The sequence below is a fragment of the Pinus tabuliformis genome, chromosome Q (assembly GCF_031772625.1).
Source record: "Pinus tabuliformis cultivar Carrire ecotype Pingquan chromosome Q, CPIR1, whole genome shotgun sequence".
Lineage (NCBI taxonomy): Eukaryota > Viridiplantae > Streptophyta > Pinopsida > Pinales > Pinaceae > Pinus > Pinus tabuliformis.
The window spans coordinates 1,032,350,489-1,032,370,676 of NC_142296.1; positions in this window are offsets into that span (position 1 = coordinate 1,032,350,489).

Sequence of the window (20,188 nt, forward strand, 5' to 3'; positions counted from 1 at the left end):
CAAGTTCTGGGCATGGGATAGGATTCTAGGCTAGAAAGGTGGCTTAAATCTCGGGGTTGCTAGCACAAAACTGGAAATTATGGACCATAGTTGCTGGTAGGCAGGCCTGTGAGAGCGACTTTAGGTTGTTGGTTGCTCCCTTGCCCATAGAATGAGAGAGACTGAGGCCTAAGAGCTGCAGAATAGCAGTGGGACCCAGGGACATGCTGTCTATGTGGTTGAATTGTCTCCTGAGGGGTTTGTTGATGATGTTGGATGATTGTATGTGATGTTCTGTTGATTCCACTTCCTTAATGTGACATAGGAGGTTGAATCTGATTGGAGTAGCATCTCTCCTCATGTTTACCTTGGCATGGTTACTTTGGGTAGACCTGGGAGGGGGTGTTATAGATTGGTATCAGAGCATGGTTATGCTCTCTTTGGGTCATATCTGGTGCTACAGATATGGGTGAATGTGTTGGTCATGCATGCATGTCAGTTGCGTGTGTGGCTCTTACACTTGTGTTCCATGTGCTTGTTGCACTACATCATATTGATCATGGTAGAAGTAAGGTTATCATGAGTAACTTGATGTCAATTTTATGGAATGCATCATCATGAGTATATGACTGGTTATACAATTATATGCAGCTTGATTACATTCTTGTATGTTGGGTTGCATTCTTGGTTATTTGATTACATGCATCAGTCTTGTAGGTTGATTACAAGAATTGATTGCTTATGCTCGACTACATGTGGTTATGTGTATGTGTAGTTGATTAGGCATTGCTTATGCAAGTGGATAGTTACATGAGGCAATGTGTATACTGGAGTAATGGTTGTTGTCATGCATGAGGTCATGATAGCATGCATTGTTGATATGACCTTGCATTGATGATTGAACCCTAGTTAGTGTGATGGTTATGTGTTGATGCACTTATTGATATATGTCTATATGTTATTATGGTTACGATTGTACATGCATAATGCTGATTTGATGATATTGCAGATAAGGTATCCTCCCCAAGTATGCTAAGGTACGTTGATTTATGGTGATGTGGTTTAGCTGACATAGTATGCCTTGCAGGAAATAGATCAGATGGCCAACAAGGTGGTAGACTACATAGAATATCCATATGAATCAGATGTGAAGTGTGGTGTGGGGAACTCTTCTAAATTAGAAGACACATTGAGAAGCCTGAAGGAAGAAACAAGGATTTGAAAAGCATACAATGATAAAATCATGCAGGAACAAGAGAAACAAGCAGAGGTGAATGCAATATTACTTCTTAGGTTGTCAGATTTGCAGCAACAAGGACCTCTTCGGATCATCCATGGACATGAGGATAGAACTAATGGGGCATATGGTAGTAGGTCTCATAGTAGACATAGGTTAGATAGATTTGACACTATCAGAGATGGTAGGTTGTTGGACACTTCGGATAGGAGAGGTACTGGACACAGATATTACTCTAGTTCTGGTTCTAATAAACAACATGATCGTCATCATTATCATCCGTACAGGAAGAATGATACGAGATATTTGTCGGATGAGTTCAAGAAGTCAAAGCCATCTACCTTTAATGGAGAGATGAATAAATCACAAGATGCAGAGGCTTGGTTTCTTGGCATGCAAAATTTATTTACATTACATGATTACTCAGAAAACATGAAAGCAATGATATCCCTTTTCAGTCTCAAAGGTAAAGCAGATTTTTGGTGGGAAGACGTGAAGAATGTCAAGGACATACATGAGGATGAGTTGACTTGGCATGTGTTTGAAAGGATCTTCAAGAAGAAGTACTTGTCTGAGAGGTACTATGATGATAGAGCTAAGGAGTTTTATGAGTTGCAGATGGGTTCTATGACATATGAGGAGTATACTAGCAGATTTTTGGAGTTGTTGAGATATGTGCCTTACCTCAGAGAGGAGAAGGCCAAGGTTCAGAGATTCATCAATGGATTTCCAGTTGCATACAGATACCGAATTGAGTTCGATGAGCCTAGATTGTTGGAAGTGGCCATCCGAAAGTTGAAGCATTGTTATGAGAAATCAAAGCAAAAATTTGAGCTGAAACATGACTTGAAAAGAAACGATAAAGCTAAAGGAAAATGGCCACCAAAGTGAGGAAGACCTCAAGATGCAAGTGAGAAAGATAATGCAGTTCCTTACAAGAGATTCAATACATCTAAGAAGGGACATGGAGAGCAACAGGCTAGAGGCAGTGGTAAGGAACCATTACAGTGTTGGATATGTGGTAAGGATCATCGTAAGAGGGATTGTTCGCAATATTAGAGTGGTGGTAGACCCCAGATATACAGTGCTCAAGAGGCACATACAGTTGGTGATGTTGGTCATAGCATTCCTCTGATTTATGCAGTTGTGGACAACAGGTAGGCAGATCATCAGGGATCGATCATTGAGATGGACGGTAAGCTTTGTGATCAAGTTGCTTCTATTTTGATTGAACCTGGATCTAACAACAGTTATATTAATCCTAACCTAGTGGATAAGTGTGGTGTGACAAAAGAAGTGCATGTAGAATCTTGGTTGGTACAGTTGGCTACTAGTACGAAGAAGCAAGTTCACCATTGGGTAAGAGCTTGTGAATTCGAGTTAAATGGTATGCCCATAACAATGAATTTGAATGTATTGCCATTGGGATCGTATAATATGATTTTGGGTATGGATTGGTTATACCTTCATAGAACCAAAGTGGATTGCTTCGACAAGGCCATTGAGTGTGTGGATGATAGTGGGGAAAAGAGGACCTTGCAGGGAAAGAAGAATCCTACATCAGTGAGGATGGTTACCGCTATGCAAGCTAAGTGTAGTTGCAGAAAAGGTTGTGTGATGTTTGCAGTACACATTTCCATAAGAAGGGTAAGGAGGTTGAGGATGCGAATGTGTTGAGCAGGTACCCAGTATTGCAACAGTTTCAGGATGTATTTCCTGAGGACATTTTAGATTTTCCACCTCACAAGGAGGTATAATTCTCTATTAAGTTAGTGTCAGGGGTAGGTCCAACATCAAAAGAACCTTACAGGATGAGCACACCTGATTTGGTAGAGTTGAAGTTGCAGCTAAAGGAAATGTTGGACAAAGGATACATTAAACCCAATGTATCACCTTAGGGCGCACCAGTGTTGTTCGAAAAGAAGAAAGATGGTACTCCTACATTATGCATTGATTATAAGAAGCTGAACAATGTAACAATCAAGAACATGCACCCTTTGTAGAGGATTGATGATTTGTTTGATCAGCTAAAGGGAGCAACAATGTTCTCTAAGATCAAATTGAGATCAGGATACCATCAAGTACGCATCAAGGAAGAGTATATCTTCAAGACTGCGTTCAGGACCGGGTATGGGCATTATGAGTTTGTTGTTGTTCCGTTTGGCTTAACTGATGCTCCAGCTACATTCATGTTTTTGATGAATAGCATGTTGCATCTTTATTTGGATAAGTTTGTTATTGTATTCATTGATGACATACTAGTATATTCTAAGAATGAGGACGAACATGTTGAACGTTTAGCAGCAATGCTGAGATTGCTAAGAGAGCATTAGTTGTATGATGAGATTAGAAAGTGCAAATTCTATCAGACTATGGTACATTACTTGGGACATATTGTCTCCAAGGAAGGCATAGCAGTAAACCCGGGAAAGATAAGGGCCATCATGGAGTGGGCAACTCCTAAGAATGTAGATGAGGTGAGATCATTCATGGGATTGGCAGGTTACTATAGGAGGTTCATCATGAACTTCTCACACATTGCATATCCTATCACATCATTGCAATGGAAAGGTAAGAAGTATGAATGGATGGCAAAATGTGAAGATAGTTTTGAGCATCTTAAGCAATCATTGACACATGCACCAGTGCTGAAGATTGCAGATCCAGACAAGAAGTTCATAGTATGTACAGATGATCGCAAGAGGGGACTTGGTGGAATTCTCATGCAAGAAGGACATGTAGTGTGTTATGAGTAACAGAAACCGAATGAGCATGAGCAGACTATCTGATGCGTGATCTTGAGCTAGCAGTGATTATACATGCATTGAAGATGTGGAGACATTATCTTCTGGGTAGGAGGTTCACATTGATGAGCGATCATAGTGGGCTAAGGTATTTGTTTGACCAGCCGAATCTAAATTCCAAGCAAGCTAGATGGTTGGCTACCCTTAGTGAGTTTGACTTTGAGATCAAGTACATCAAAGGGAAGTAGAATAGGTTTCAGATTCTCTTAGTATGAAGACACATGTAAATCATATAGCAACTATAAGCTCTTATGGGACATAGTTACAAGATAGTATTTTGAAAGCAGGTCAGCAAGATGAAAAATACATGGAGATCATGCACAAGTTACAACAGAGCACGTGTAGAGGTACATGTATAGGTGTAGGTACATGTACAGGTATAGGTGCAGGTACAGGCACAAGGGTTCAGGATGCAGACTCTCGTCTCACATCAGATGGCTTGGTGAGGTTTCAAGACAAGATCTATGTGCCGACTTGTAGTGAGCTTAAGAAGCTTATCTTGAGGGAGTTTCGTGTGAAACCATATTCGGGTCATTCAGGATATCATAAGACATTGACAGCGGTGAAGTTTTACTATTGGCTGAATCTGGAGAAATAAGTGGCTGAGTTTGTGGCTAGATTATTACATTTTCAGCAGGTAAAGGTGGAGTGCAAGCATCCAGGCGGTCTACTATAGCCTATAGCGATTTCAGAATGGAAATGGGAGGTCATTTCCATGGATTTCATCACAGGTCTTCCGAGGACAATGAAGCGGCATGATTCTATTATGGTTGTGATCAACAAGTTGAGCAAGGTAGCTCACTTCATTTTGGTAAAGACTACGTATTCAACTAGTGAGGTAGCAGAGGTGTTCACCAGAGAGATAGTGTGACTACATGGTGTTCCAAATAATATTGTGTCGGATAGGGATGGAAAGTTCTCTTCCAAGTTTTGGAAGGAGCTATTTGCATACTTGGGTACAGAGTTGGCCTTCAGTACAACTTATCATCCGCAGACAGATGGTTAGATAAAGAGGGTCAACAAGATCTTGAAAGATATGTTGAGGATGTATGTGTTGTTGGGAAAAGTATCCAATACGGAATGACCCTATCCCACTCTAAGGGTGATAGTACCTCAGCAACAACCGAATGCAAAGCTATTCAAGATTACTTCTTTATGAGATGTAAGAGAGAGGAGAAAGAGATCCACTAACTGTTGTCTTCCGCTAATGGTTGATCCAATCTTCCCTCTTTGCTGCTTGCTCCCAGCTCCTTGCTCTTTCACTGGCCCAGCTACACAAAGATCCTGCAAAAGCACAAGAAAAGGAAACTACAAGAAGCATACATCCATAATTGATTCAAGGATTAGAATAAATCAAATATACAAGCATCAATACGCCATTGAGACACATGCATATAGAAGAACCTCAAATGCTTTATTAATGGAAGAAGTAAAGTTCTGAGAGTGTTACAACCATAAGAGGCCCAATCCAGCAACACCTCCCAGCAGAAAGAAATCTCCTCTTCACCTCCTTCAAGCAAATCACCCAATAGTTCTATACTCAAACCAACAGCACTTCCTTACATTCACAAGATTCCAGCCTCCTTAGACCTCATGAGAGAGCTCTATATATAGGAGATTTGGAGAAAGGATGAGTCAGCTTGAGCTTGGCATGGAGCTGACTAGTGTCCTCTCCCACTTCAGTTATTCTTCAGTTCTTGAGTCCACTTGGAGTTTCTTGCTTCCACTTGGAGATCTAGATCCTCTTACTCATCACAAGGCAAATTCCCTGATCCAAGTGTCATTTTGGAAGCTTCCTGGGCATTTGACACCTTGAGGAATGACTGTGCCACTTGGCCAATCTCGCCCAGCGCAGGTAGCCTTCATTGGAGTTGACATTCAGCACAGGTACAGAGTGGAGCAGTTGACATTCAGCGCAGATGCTCAGTGGAGCAGTTGACATGATCCAGAATTAGCTTGTTTTTGAGTGTTTTCAGGTGGAGAACTGATATTTAGTGCTGTGGTTTGCTAACCTTGTTCCTCTAGGGGTAGGAACAACATGTTTAGGGAATTTGGATCCCTCAGATTATTGACATTTCATGCTTCATGCTGTAAGGCACAAAAATGTCTATAACAGTTGCCCCCTAAAGTATGAGGTCGTTTATCGGGTGAAATGCTTTATCAGGAGGATCCGAAGTTCATTCAATCGCTGAGAGGTGACCTGTAATAAATACAATACAATACATTATTTTTCATTCTGCTTTCATGATCTAGCTGAGGCGGGCATTCCCATGCTCAGCTTTATAAATTCATTTTGGTACATATAACAGATGACCGTCTGATGGTAGACTGATAATTCTCTGCTGAAATTATCATCCTTTGAGTAGGATGATCATCTGCTGTAATGATGTACATATCAAATGTCGTTATATTTCCTGAATATATATCGCAGCCTGGATGGATGAACCTAGATCCGAGGTCTTCAAACTCGTTCGATCTTCACTCTAAGTACAAGTCGATCCATGTGAGAATTGCACTGAAGTCGAACATGGAAAGACTTCGCTTGATTACCGGTCAATAATGTAAACCGTTAACAAGCGCGAGAGGAATCACCGATAATGATAATGACCCTCAAGGTACTGCAGTACAATTCACGTGGTGTGAATAAAGGACTTGGCGTCGAACACCACGCAAAATCTTCTGGTCGAAGGTCATTGATGTATACCTGTCGCCGGAAGTGAGAAACTTGCCATTGAGGCATGCAAGCTTCAAAGTACTGAGGGGGGTGTTCCTAGATCAAGTTCTTGGATAATGAGCTGAAGTCGACAAGAAGCGATCCGTCAAAGGAGGGCCTTAATGAATCCCACATCAGTGACACGGAACGGAGCTAATGATTTTAGTGGAGGTGAAAACAATCTGTGAGATATGATTCAGGGTGGCGATCATGAGTGGATGAAGGATAATGTATGGCAGTGGATGGGACACGGTTGACTCTTTCTGAACGACATCTCTTGAACATATAACGACACTGATGTGATGGATCGGTAGCATTACCCCAAATGTGGATGGTTTGGCGAAGACCATGGTGATGAGACCGGTGAATGAAACAACCCAACCCGATGTGATATGGAGGACAAAGTGTCATGTTCAAGAGCGACTTGCTACCATTAAAGCTTTGAGGTTCTCCCAATTTTTCCCCAGTCATTTCTGACCAGTACCTCTTTATTTTTGTCAAGCTTGAGGAGGATAACATATGCTTGTTCTATAACCTGCCCTTCGGGCAAGCCCATCGCTATGTTTTAACGAGCCTAGCGATAGGGAAACTCGTTCTCGTCTAAAGACAAGTTTGTCGCTATTTAATCATTTTAACGAGTCTAACGACAAGGAAAACTCGGTCCTTTTCATTTTTAGAGAGTCTGAAAAGGTACATAAAGTTAACTCCAAAATTCCTTTTTCGTCATCTAATCCCTTAAGTCCGAAAAAGTATAAAACAATACAGAAGGGATGAGTTTTCGATAGTTTTAACGAGCTGAAAAAAATAAGAGCTCGATCTTTTTGTGCAATAATCCCTCAGGTCCAAAAAGATTAAAATCTAGAGGAGGGATAGCTCTTCCGGTCGTTTAACGAGCTGGAAGGCCAAAACTCGGCAATCTTTTCATATTTTACGAGTCAGTTGAAAAGAGCTTAAAGAAGACTCGTCTTTTGAGGAACGAGTGATGAACAGGGATAGCAGCTGATTCCAGGTATAGGTTGGAATTTTCCAATCACGGCAGTGTCACAAGGATGGCTAGGTGAAATCACTCTTCGCAGCTGTTCCTCAAAATGGGTAAACAATCATATGGAGGTGAACGATCGGCCAAATGAAAGTGGAGGTGGCAGGTGCAAAACACGACCAAGGCTTTTATGGTTGATCAGGTTACATACTTAATGGTTATTTACCGGGATGGGTTCATTTTTTAACGAGCTTGAATGCGCCAAAACACTGCTCAATCTTATGTTTATTTTTTAACGAGCATGAACTATGTGCTAAAACTGCTCGGATCTTATGTTTATTTTTTAATGAGCATGAACTATGTGCTAAAACTGCTCGATGTTAAGCTTGCATGCCCCCAGCATAGTAACGCAAATCGAGGTGCATGCCCCCCAAGCTTCATTGCATTCAACTTGGTGGTTGGAATGAAGGTTTACCTTTGAGATTTGGAAAGGGGATTCGTTTCATTTTTTAATGAGGTTGACACAGTAAAAGAACTATCCTCATGACTCCTTGTTTCATTTTTTAACGAGGTTGACACGGGATAAGAACCGTCCTCAGAGCCCAAATCCATTAGATATAGAAGGTTTCATATTCCACTGTGGCCATTTCCGCCAGATTACTCGGAGGCGGTAGGGCAAATGTACCCATTAAGGCAGGGTCTTTTAGGAGACCTACTCCGATATTTTGGAGCGAATAATTTCTTCCACGGATCTTTGGACTGCTTCCCGTAACTTGTGAACTGTTGGGGAGAAAAGTTTGTTGGTCGACGATTGTAATTCCTCCTTGGAAAGGAAATGCAATCTTCCTGAAGTAGGTTGACACAACCGCGGCCATGGCATAGATCCAGGACCTTCCCAGTAGGATGTTGTAATCGAGGTTTCCATCAATTACTTCAACATCAATTCCTACTGTTTTGCCCCCCAGTTCAACTTGCAAGTTACTTAAAATCCCGTATGGAGTGTATGATCGTCCATCAAATGCTTTTAACGTCGTTGACGATTTCTGTAGAAATTTTGAATAATATGACACATATTCAACAGAGATTATCCTGATCATACAATTTAAGCGGAACATGTATAATACATAATCTCCTCTACGTTGATCATCAATTTACAGAAGCAGAAACATTCACAGGCTCACATAGAAGCATCAATCAAACTCATAAACACAGTATGTATCCCGGGGAAAGCATCTCGCTAAAAACCCCACACTATCTGTATATTATATTGATTGAATCATGTAACAATACAAAGCATAATACTTCTCACAAGTATCTCCACCTGTTACACACAATACAGCTCAGATTTGATCTCCAAATCTCTCCCGCTGCTTGCCTGCCTCCACTGCTCAAACCTGCTCGAGAACTGATGAGAATAGCTTCCCAAACTCGATTTTACACTGCAAAATAGTCACCCACACTATGTTGGACGTGAGAAACAGCTATAATATCATGAAGATACGTGAGCAAACTCATTGGCATACTCAATCCTTTGATTGTGCAAATCATCATGCACAGCTATAGTCACAACTGATAGCAATCTGATCCTCTAACACCTGTCCCTGCTGAACTGAACATGCACTGACATGCAACTGAGTTAACTGATGTATTCTATAGTTGCATTATGAGTTAATAACTTGTGAATTAATTAATAACTAATTCACCCAACTCATCTTTAGTCTATTGATCAGTTAGACTAAATACAACCAGTTTAACAAAGCTAAACTGAACACAACTCCATCAACTGTACCTCCAGTCAACTAAACTCAACTCACTTGAGTTCTAACTGAAGTCATGCATGCAACAACTCAACTGACTCATAAGAAAAACGAATTTCCTTCTGACAGCTGCATGTGCCACTTCCGTAGCTCAAACTGAAGTGCTCCAAGAGAATAAGATTAAGTTTATAGTCCAAATATTATTGTGAGATAATAATATTTGACTTTTCTATTTTTGACTTTGATCACTCACACTGTGATCACTCACACTGTAATCACTCACACTGTGATCACTCACACTTTCATCAAAAATAGAAATCCATCTATTTTTCCCAACTTGATCAATCATCCATAGACATGATCCATATGTCTAAAAATAGACATAGTCTAAAAATAGACTTGCGCCAAAAATAGCCTGCGGGCCCACTTAGTGAAGGCGACTCTTTTCACTAAGCTCCATCATCTTGTTGCACTCTCAACAAGCATTTCTTGTTGCACACTTTTCAACGATTTCGACAAGGGTGGTGAGCCTAAATCTTTCCAGCAACTCATCGACATAAGACATGTAGATGCCCCCTCATCAATAATTGTTCGATGAACAGTTTTGTTGAGGGCTTTCACTTGAATAAGGAAAGCTAGTTGAGCTGGTAACTGAGGGTCATATCCTTTATGATCAAAGGCGACAAGATTGGAATCCATTGGGTCAATTCCACCTATTGCTGATAATAAAGTTTGTTCTTGGGAGAAGCAATTTTGCGGTACCTCAAGTGTCGACATAACGGACGACGATTGGGCCAGGTCCTCTATTTGTGCTATTTTTGCACAAGGATTAAATGTCGATTTGTGTACTGCTCCCTTTTGCGACTTTATTATTGGCTCAGGGACGATGGGTGGTACAACTTCGGTCAAAGTTGTTGTCGAACTACTAGGTTGTTCATTAGCCTTGTTGTTCGACAGCTTCGGATTCCTGTAATCCTTATTCCTCGTCAAAGCATTAGTTTGCTGCTTTGAGGTAGACAACATAAGCACTTGGGATCGGGAAGCATTTTGATTAGCAACCATATTTTGACCTGGATTAGGAAACAGATCAGTCAATACTGCTGGGGTTTTTGAACTCTTAAAGAGTTTCTTAACTTCAGCTATATGCGGACAATCTTTCGTCCAATGATCCTCATCGCATATATGACACCCTGCTGGGGGTTTCCTTTTTCTCCCTTTCTTTTTCTTCTTGCCCCCTGGTTGCTTCAGTTGTTTTCCCTTGTCGGTCGACATGGCATTTACTTCTGAGGCAAGAAGTTCTTCATTTGCATTTTGACTATAAATTTTGTGCTTGTCAATCAAGCGATTGCCGGCGTGAGAGTCATTGTTTGATTTAGGAGGAGGAGGAATTGAGAATTCCGGTCTAGGGCGTCAGGTATTTTGTCGTAGAGCGTGCCGGACTGAGTATAGACCAAGTCCAGATATTGTGCACGAGCGATAACTTGCTCTTCCGTTACGACCCCCCCCTTTGCCACATCTTCCGTGATGGCAGGAAGTAATGACTTGATAAACCATTCAGCTAATAACTGATCAGGAACATATGTTTTCACCATCCTACGACGACAACGCCACTCATGAATATGATCAGATATATGGGTAGCAGTTGTCTGTTTGAAGTTGGTAAGGAGTTCTGTTCCCGTTTCATACCTTATCGGTAATTGAAAATGGGTTAAAAAGGTTGTGGCTAAGGTACTGAAGTTGTCAAACGAAGCTCTAGGCAATTCAATGTACCATTTTGCCGCTGGACCCGTTAACGTCCTCTGAAAGAGGCGAAGTCTTATCGAATCATCATTCAAGGTGTTCAATGAACACCATAGGTGGAATGTCATCACATGATTCGACGGATCTTCACCCGGATTTCCATTAAATTTAGGAATATCTGACGGAAGTTTATGCGGAATCGCTGGCCACCAAGGGGCATAAGCAATTGGATCATTCGTCAGCCGGTTTAGATCTGGTAATTCTAGAGTTGCTACAAAGGGCAACTGTTGGTTCAGGTTAGGCGAAGCATATCCAGGATAAGATGGTATTGCCTGAGCAATGGGTCTTTGCAGACCAGCATAATGCTGGCAACTTTGACAAGGTTGATGGGCATAACCATTATAGCATGGTTGCCCATTACTTACAAAGACTTGTTGCTCAGGTCCTTGATATGATTGTTGGAATGGCGGTTGTCGAGATTGAACCAGCTCTGGTTGTTGGACCATTTGCTGTTGACCAATACTGGATGATTGACCAAGATGAGGAGTCACAGTACTTGTTTGAGCCTGAGTCGCTCCAGATAAGGAGGCACTACCCTGAGATTGTGATTGAGTCGTTGAGACAAGAGGTTGTTGTATTGCAACCTGAGAAACCTGGGGTTGACATACAACAGGTGGAGCTTGTACTTGCGACACATTCACTATAGCAGGTATGGTGGGAATATTCGACACAGGGTGTACTGGTTGCATTGAATATACAACCCCTGGTTGTTGAGGCAGTATTGGTACCCAACCGCTGGATGTAATTCCAGTTTGGCCTGAACTTTGTTGTAAACTCCCATATGGTTGTTCTCTAGGAGGGAACAATGAAAGAGCATACTGTCCTCCATACGGTGGAAATCCAGTACTTAAAGGGTAAATTGGCCTTTGAAGGCACATTGGATCAATTTGTTGAGTTTCAACATAAGAAATACCAGATGATAATCCGGATGAAGAAATAGGAACTAACCATGTCGTCGTCCTTGATGGGACTCCGGCTTGTTGTTGAGGAAAATTTGCCGGGACAGATGGTATACCAGCGAACATCGTTGGAGTAGCGGCAGGAAGCTCTGTTGTTGCTGTGTCGGACGACACAGTCCTAGATGTCGACGGTTGCTCAGACATATCTAGTCTATCCAAAAGATTTCCTAGCGATTCTACAAGAACTTTGTGATGAAGGTAGACTAACTTCGAAGATCAACGCAGGAATAAAGGGTAATTATGTTCCGTTTAAAATAAATTTTATAACGACACTTTAGACACAACTTGCTTTTTCACTTTTTAAGAGTCGAGAAAAAGCTAAAGATGACTCTAGTCTCCTTCGATGTTTTAACGAGCCCGAAGTGACAAATGCTCGGATGGACTTTTTCAGTTATAGAGTTTGAAAAAGGCCAAAAGAAACTGCTCTGGAGATCTAGGCAGAGGGTGTGCCAAACCTTTCGCAAAACCACAGAATACGTTTTACGGTACGAGTGGTCGATCTTCGTGAATGCTGTGTTCACTGCATTGCGATCAGTAGGGCGGCCGACACGGTTTCCTATGGATAAAGGCTTTGATCCTATAGGGGTCTCCCAATATATACGCGACGGTACGTGGGAGCACAAGTCCGTATTGATACTTATCGCTTCACCGTGGAGGAATCACCCAACCACTCAACGCTAAGATATCACGTTTAACGACGCCGGAACACGTCTCTAGCTTAGACCTCTATGTGTTTGCGTTATGTTTCAATGCGTTGTTATGTAAATTCAATTTATTTTAAGGTTGATCTTGTTTAGCAGTTTGCCTTTATGGATCACCACGAGATGTATGATAACACTCCTAAATGCAGTCTAAGATGATAAGCAAGCTTTTCAATCTTTCAACTTTGAAAATCTTAACTACTGAGGGAAAAGAAAGACAACATCTTTTCACACAGATCATAGAGCACACACTAATGCATTTTTCCTAAATCAACATGCAAATTGTCATAATGCACATGCACAATGCAAGTATTTCTTTTCTCTTTCTTAATGTTGGTGTGATACAAAAAGAAAGCTGTTGTATAACTTTGAATTCAATTTCAAGTGAAAGCAAACAAGCTTGTCCAAAATCAAAAGACACCTTAAGATTTACTTGTTTCGACACTAGAAATAAATAAATTCAAACCATATGACGAAAGCGAAAGCTCAATCAGCTATGAACAGCAAACAAACTAACTCTTAAGATCAAAACGACACTTTATCACAGGTCTAGATCTAAGAGGCCACAGCAAGACTAGTTCACTTTCGTTATGGGAAACTGTAAATGATACAAGAAATACACAAAGAACAAACACAGTTTCTTTATACAACCGAGGCGGAATAGTGGTAAGGAAAGTTGGTTTCAGATAGGTACGTTGACTAGTAACAGGCAGCAAAAACAAGGGTGAAAACAGGGCAAGAAACAGCAGGAAACCCCAGTAGCACAAGGCAAGACTGGTTCAGCGCAGGTGGGACACAGGCAGTTTGACCTTCAGCGTAGGTAGCCCCTTCAGGAACTGCGCTGAAATGCAGACAGCCTTCACACAGCCTGCACTGAAGAACGAAACTTTCGTTTCTCTTGGTTTCCGGGTCACAGATTGCTAAAAAATTCACAGTTTTTGGCCAAATCAGAAGCTATCAGTCAAGGACACACTAAGGGATGAAAAGGAGGATGAAAAGCTATCACTAAGAGCTTATTAGAGTCCTTGTGGATCAGCTCTTCAAATCATAAACTTGCCCAGAAACTGAGCTAGAGTAGCTGCCCTCTACTTTGCATTTGAAAGATTCAAATGCAGTTCGATTCGGTACTCCCTGTGTTTATAAAATGAATAGCAAAAACACAAACAACCAACAAGATATGATCGCCAATTTTTTGTTGGGAAAAGTATCCAATACGGAATGACCCTATCCCACTCTAAGGGTGATAGTACCTCAGCAACAACCGAATGCAAAGCTATTCAAGATTACTTCTTTATGAGATGTAAGAGAGAGGAGAAAGAGATCCACTAACCGTTGTCTTCCGCTAATGGTTGATCCAATCTTCCCTCTTTGCTGCTTGCTCCCAGCTCCTTACTCTTTCACTGGCCCAACTACACAAAGATCCTGCAAAAGCATAAGAAAAGGAAACTACAAGAAGCATACATCCATAATTGATTCAAGGATTAGAATAAATCAAATATACAAGCATCAATACGCCATTGAGACACATGCATATAGAAGAACCTCAAATGCTTTATTAATGGAAGAAGTAAAGTTCTGAGAGTGTTACAACCATAAGAGGCCCAATCCAGCAACACCTCCCAGCAGAAAGAAATCTCCTCTTCACCTCCTTCAAGCAAATTACCCAATAGTTCTATACTCAAACCAACAGCACTTCCTTACATTCACAAGATTCCAACCTCCTTAGACCTCATGAGAGAGCTCTATATATAGGAGATTTGGAGAAAGGATGAGTCAGCTTGAGCTTGGCATGGAGCTGACTAGTGTCCTCTCCCACTTCAGTTATTCTTCAGTTCTTGAGTCCACTTGGAGTTTCTTGCTTCCACTTGGAGATCTAGATCCTCTTACTCATCACAAGGCGAATTCCCTGATCCAAGTGTCATTTTGGAAGCTTCCTGGGCATTTGACACCTTGAGGAATGACTGTGCCACTTGGCCAATCTCGCCCAGCGCAGGTAGCCTTCATTGGAGTTGACATTCAGCGCAGGTACAGAGTGGAGCAGTTGACATTCAGCGCAGATGCTCAGTGGAGCAGTTGACATGATCCAGAATTAGCTTGTTTTTGAGTGTTTTCAGGTGGAGAACTGATATTTAGTGCTGTGGTTTGCTGACCTTGTTCCTCTAGGGGTAGGAACAACATGTTTAGGGACTTTGGATCCCTCAGATTATTGACATTTCATGCTTCATGCTGTAAGGCACAAAAATGTCTATAACAGTATGTGATGCACCAACAGGGGAAATGGGAAGAGTATCTACCCTTGGTTGAGTTCACATACAATAATGGTTATTAGGAGTCATTGAGAATGAGTCCTTTCGAGGCATTGCATAGATGGAGTTGTACACTCCCATCAACTGGAGTGATCTAGTGAACAGGGTGCTTATTGGACCAAACATGTTGGCGGACATGGAGCAGGAAATGAAGGTTCTAAAGAAGAATATAAAGGAAATACATGATTGACATAAGAGTTACACAGATCAACACAAGGTGTTCAAAGAGTTTTAGGTTAGGGAGCATGTGCATTTGTGCATCAAGCCCAAGAAAATATCTTTGAGGATTGGTTCATGTGCCAAGTTGGCACCATGATATTGCAAGATTTTTGTGATCCTTGAGAGGATTGGACCAGTGGCATATCGGCTTGCACTGCCTCCAACATTGAAATTACATGATTTTTTCCACATTTCATTGCTTAAGAAGTATATAAAGGATGTTGATCATGTTATTGATTGGTCTGTATTGCAGGTGGAGCAAGAAGGAGAGTTCCAACCGAAGCCTCGGTGCATATTGGAGCATAAACATCTCATGCTCAGGAACAGAGCCATAGAACAAGTTAAAGTGCAGTGGAAGCACTTTGGGACTGAAGAATCTACATGGGAGATGATAGATTAGATGCAGGCTCTAATCCTTCATTGTTTTCCGGTTTAGGCAAAGCAATTTTGGTTTGATGTTGGTTATGTTTGGCATATGTTTTGCTGAGGTTTTGATATTTGTATGTGTGTGTGTGTGTGTGTGTGTATGGATGTAAATACCGCCATGAGCTAAGTTATAAAGCTCCAATAAGCGGTATGGGTGTCATGTTATTATGGTTGTTATATTGTCATGTTGTCATGTTGTTTTGCTTTTGAGCAGGTTCTTCATTGTAAATACTGCAACAAGCTAAGTTATAAAGCTCCATAGGTAGTATGTTTTCTTGTCAACAGTTTTGTTGAGGTCATGGTGTGGTTTAACACTGAGGACGTTGTTCCCCAAGGGGGAGGGTTCTGTAGAATCCCTGGTGAAAAGTTCATGTAATAAAAGTTAATAAAGGCAAAATAAGACCATGGTTAAGGGACACTTATTCCAAGATGAATGTTGGGAAAATATATCCTAGTGGGCATCAGTGGATGTGTATTTTGGCTAAGGAAAATTGGTAAAGGCATTAAAAGACAAAAAGGCATTTTTGGCACATTTATTTATGGAAATAAAGGAAATTAGGAGAAAAGGAAGGTAAAAGGTCACATGTTGCATGTGAGGATGAAATTGAAGGAAAATAATGGAAAATGAAGAAATTAGAGGCCTCATTCATAAAAGGGCTTCTGAGGATCAGTTCATGGCTTTTGTTAAGTTCAAGTTTGGAGCTCTCTCATTATTTTATCTCTCTCTCACTCTCTTGGCCACTTAGAGTTTTCTTGGAGCACTCTAGTTTGGAGCAAGGAAAGGAAAGGAAAAGAAGGCAAGGAAAGGAAAGGAAAAGCAAACAAGGAATAAGGAAAGGAAATCAAAATCAAATAGCTTCAACAAGAATACTTGCAGGTAACCTTTTGCATGTGTGATTTCCTAGCTGGTTTGGACATGCATGGCTTTGCATGTTGGTCTATGGTTCTCTTGCTCTTAGTGGCATGGTTTTGTGGGGTTATGATAATGGTTTTCAACCTAGCATAGCCTTTTTCCCGATGTAATGGTATGTTGGGATGTTTATTTCGATTTTGGAAATTTGGAATTGTCGGATGGATTTTGGAATCTGGGGCGGAGTTGGTCTCAATGTTCATTCCCAAAGGCTTAGGAATCCCTTAACTAGTTTTGGAGGGATACAAGGTAAAACCTGAGGGAGAAGTATCCGTTGAGGGCCTTTGAGTTTGGATTGCGGTAAATCCTGAGAGACAAGGAGAGGGAAAACTCATCAAGGATAGTGATGGATTCTGAATGGCATTCCAAGTTCTGTTCAGTTGTGATCAGAGCACTAGTTTTGGTGTGATCATGGTTGGATGAAGGTGGAGGTGGTTTAACCTCTAGATTCCCTTGATTGTTCTTGGATTGGTTGTTCTATGAGATCCCACATTCACGCTTGGAATATGGCACGAGGGTGACTGGTTGAAAGAGAGATTTGGTTCAGCCATGTCTATGGTTGGATGGTACATGTAAGTCCCGAACCTCGTCGGATTTGCCTATGATTAATAAAAGCTAAGTTCTCTTAATTTGCACTGATTTACATGTGGATTTGATGGTTGTCATATTATATGGTTTTATGCTAGTTATAAGCATGGTTGAATGACTGGTTCATGCCATGTTTATTTCATATATTTACTTGTAACTGTTAAATGGATGGATGCAAGACCTAATTGATGATCTAGTAGTTCAATGGAGAAGGAGGTGATCCTTCTAATGATGTTTCATAAGTTGTTTCAGTCATTTATGCTATGTCTTGTATCATAGACCTATAGGTTGCATTGATGTCAAGTGTTTGACAGAATGTCAGTCCCGATTGGGGATGCTCAGGCCTAGTCCTGAGGGTGATTCTTGATTGATCAACATTGTTATTATTTTTTAAATTATTTCTGAAAGTTACAACAAGTTCTAGGCAGGGGCCAAGATTTTGGGCTAGAAAAGGGCTTAAATCCTAGGTTCGCTAGCATACAACTGGAAATTATGGACCACATTCATTGGCAAGCAGGCCTCTGAGAGTGACTTTAGGTTTTTGGTTGCTCCCTTTCCCATAGCATGAGAGCGAATGAGGACTAAGAGCTGCAGAATAGTGGTGGGACCCAGGGACAAGTTGTCTGTGTGGCTGACTTGTCTCCTGAGGGGTCTATTGATGATGTTGGATGATTGTATGTGATGTTCCATCGATTCCACTTCCTTAAGGTGACAAAAGAGGTTGAATCTGATTGGAGTAGCATCTCTCCTCATGTTTACCCTGGTTGGCATGGTTACTTTGGGTAGACCTGGGAGGGGGTGTTACACTATGGGGCACACAATAGCAATATAGGGGCTACACTAGTATTATAGGGACCTAACATCTAATGAAGAACTATTGATTGGGAAGAGTCTGTCTATATATTTGTTTCCTGCCACTAATTATGTTAAGAATATAGTTATGCATTCATTCAATAGATATGTAATTTTCTAGGGCAATAAATTGTCAAGCACTAGGTTCATAGAAAAATTTGACATTTTGGAGTTGCGATCCTCATTTAAAAAAGTTTTGGAGGTTATTGGATCAAGCAAAGGTGGGGAGTTGACTTGAGGAGAAGTCAATATGTGTCACTTGGGTCTTGTTGGGTCCCTTGTTTTGAATTTTGGAAACAACTATGTCATGGGATTAAGAAGAATAGAGTGGCACAAATCCAACAAATAGAAAAGATGAAGAGTTTTTCCATGTGGAGTATAGATTGTTGGGATAATTAAGGAGCCTTAATGATGAAGGAAGACCAAAATTTTAGTAGGAAAGATCCAAAATGATCAATGATGAATTAGAGAAAGGAGACATGCACTTGGCCAAAGTATTAAAGCATAAGGATATGGTAGTGAGTTCATTAAGTCGAGAATTCGAAGAAGGACAATGACTCCACATAGTGTTTAATGTATCTTCCTTCCCTTAACCACAACATTATATATTGTATAGGCATAGCCTGAAAAGATTGTTGATTATTAGTTAATAGGTACATGATTTATGATTGTTAAGTTTTATAACAAGCTTTAGGCTAAGGTAGCAATTTACTTTACGTGATATATTATAAGTAGTTGTGGCTATGAGCCACTCTAGCAAATATATTGGGTTACATTATATATTAATGGAATGGGTCTTCTATGAAAATTCTTTTTTCTTACTTTTGGATGGTGATGATGTGTTATACTATTATTCCTTATTTGTGTTAATGAATAAACATTATTTGATTTGTTCTATGTTGTGCACTTAAGTAGGATGATAAGATTGGGTATGCCAGTTGAAAAGTCCCCGAGATCATTAATTTGAATTGTGATTTGATGGGTAATGCTTGCCTTGAGAACTAGGGGAAATAATGTATATTGGATTGCGCATTGAAATTGCAATAGCCATGCTATGTGAGCCATATACAATCTTTAGTCTCAACACATTGCTTTGAGTAAGAGCTTCACTATCTTAGGGATTGAAAATGTGAGTGCTTAGACTGAAAAACGACCTCCTTTTGTTGGACATTGATGCAAACCATAGTCTAATATTGACCCAACACATGCACATAAAGTATGGGCTACAGCAAAATATCAAATCACAATATTCTTTAAACTTGAATGAATATGCAAATAAGGAAAATTGTCCCTACATCATAGACTACTAGATTTCAAGATATATTTTATTTGTTTGGACTACATAAACCCACAAGCCAATAAATGTACTAATCAATGATTGATCTAAGAGAATAAAGGTCTTTCATCAAAGTTTTGGAGTCATGGTTGATAGAACATTGGTGTTTCTCTTCTTCACAAAATGTCATGTAGGATATGACCTCAATATCTTGATTGCTATAGCTATTAGGCCTTTGAGAGATGGATTAGGCTCCTTGGGTAAGGACAAACCTTTTGCAACAATTAACATAACATAGGCAAGCTAAAGTGGCAATCATGCCTTAGGAAATGTATTATCTTTATAGAGTGACACCATGAAATTCAAGCTATTATGAATCAATTTTCACAAGCCTTTGATGCAAGCTTGAGTAAGAGTTACCTTCATACAATGATAGCTAGGAAAAACATCCTAATTGCATATAAGAGAGATGCTCCTATTTTGTTCTTAAACATCTACAAAAAAATGATTATTTAAGATTTTGTCAATAATATACTTGAATCATTACCGTGCACAACTATCTTATGTTCAAATGGATAGAAGTGACCTAAGAATAAGATTAGGTAGTAAAAACTCACATCCACAAAGTGTTAAGATCGCTATATAGAGTTCACATAAATATTGACATACTTATGGAAATGTT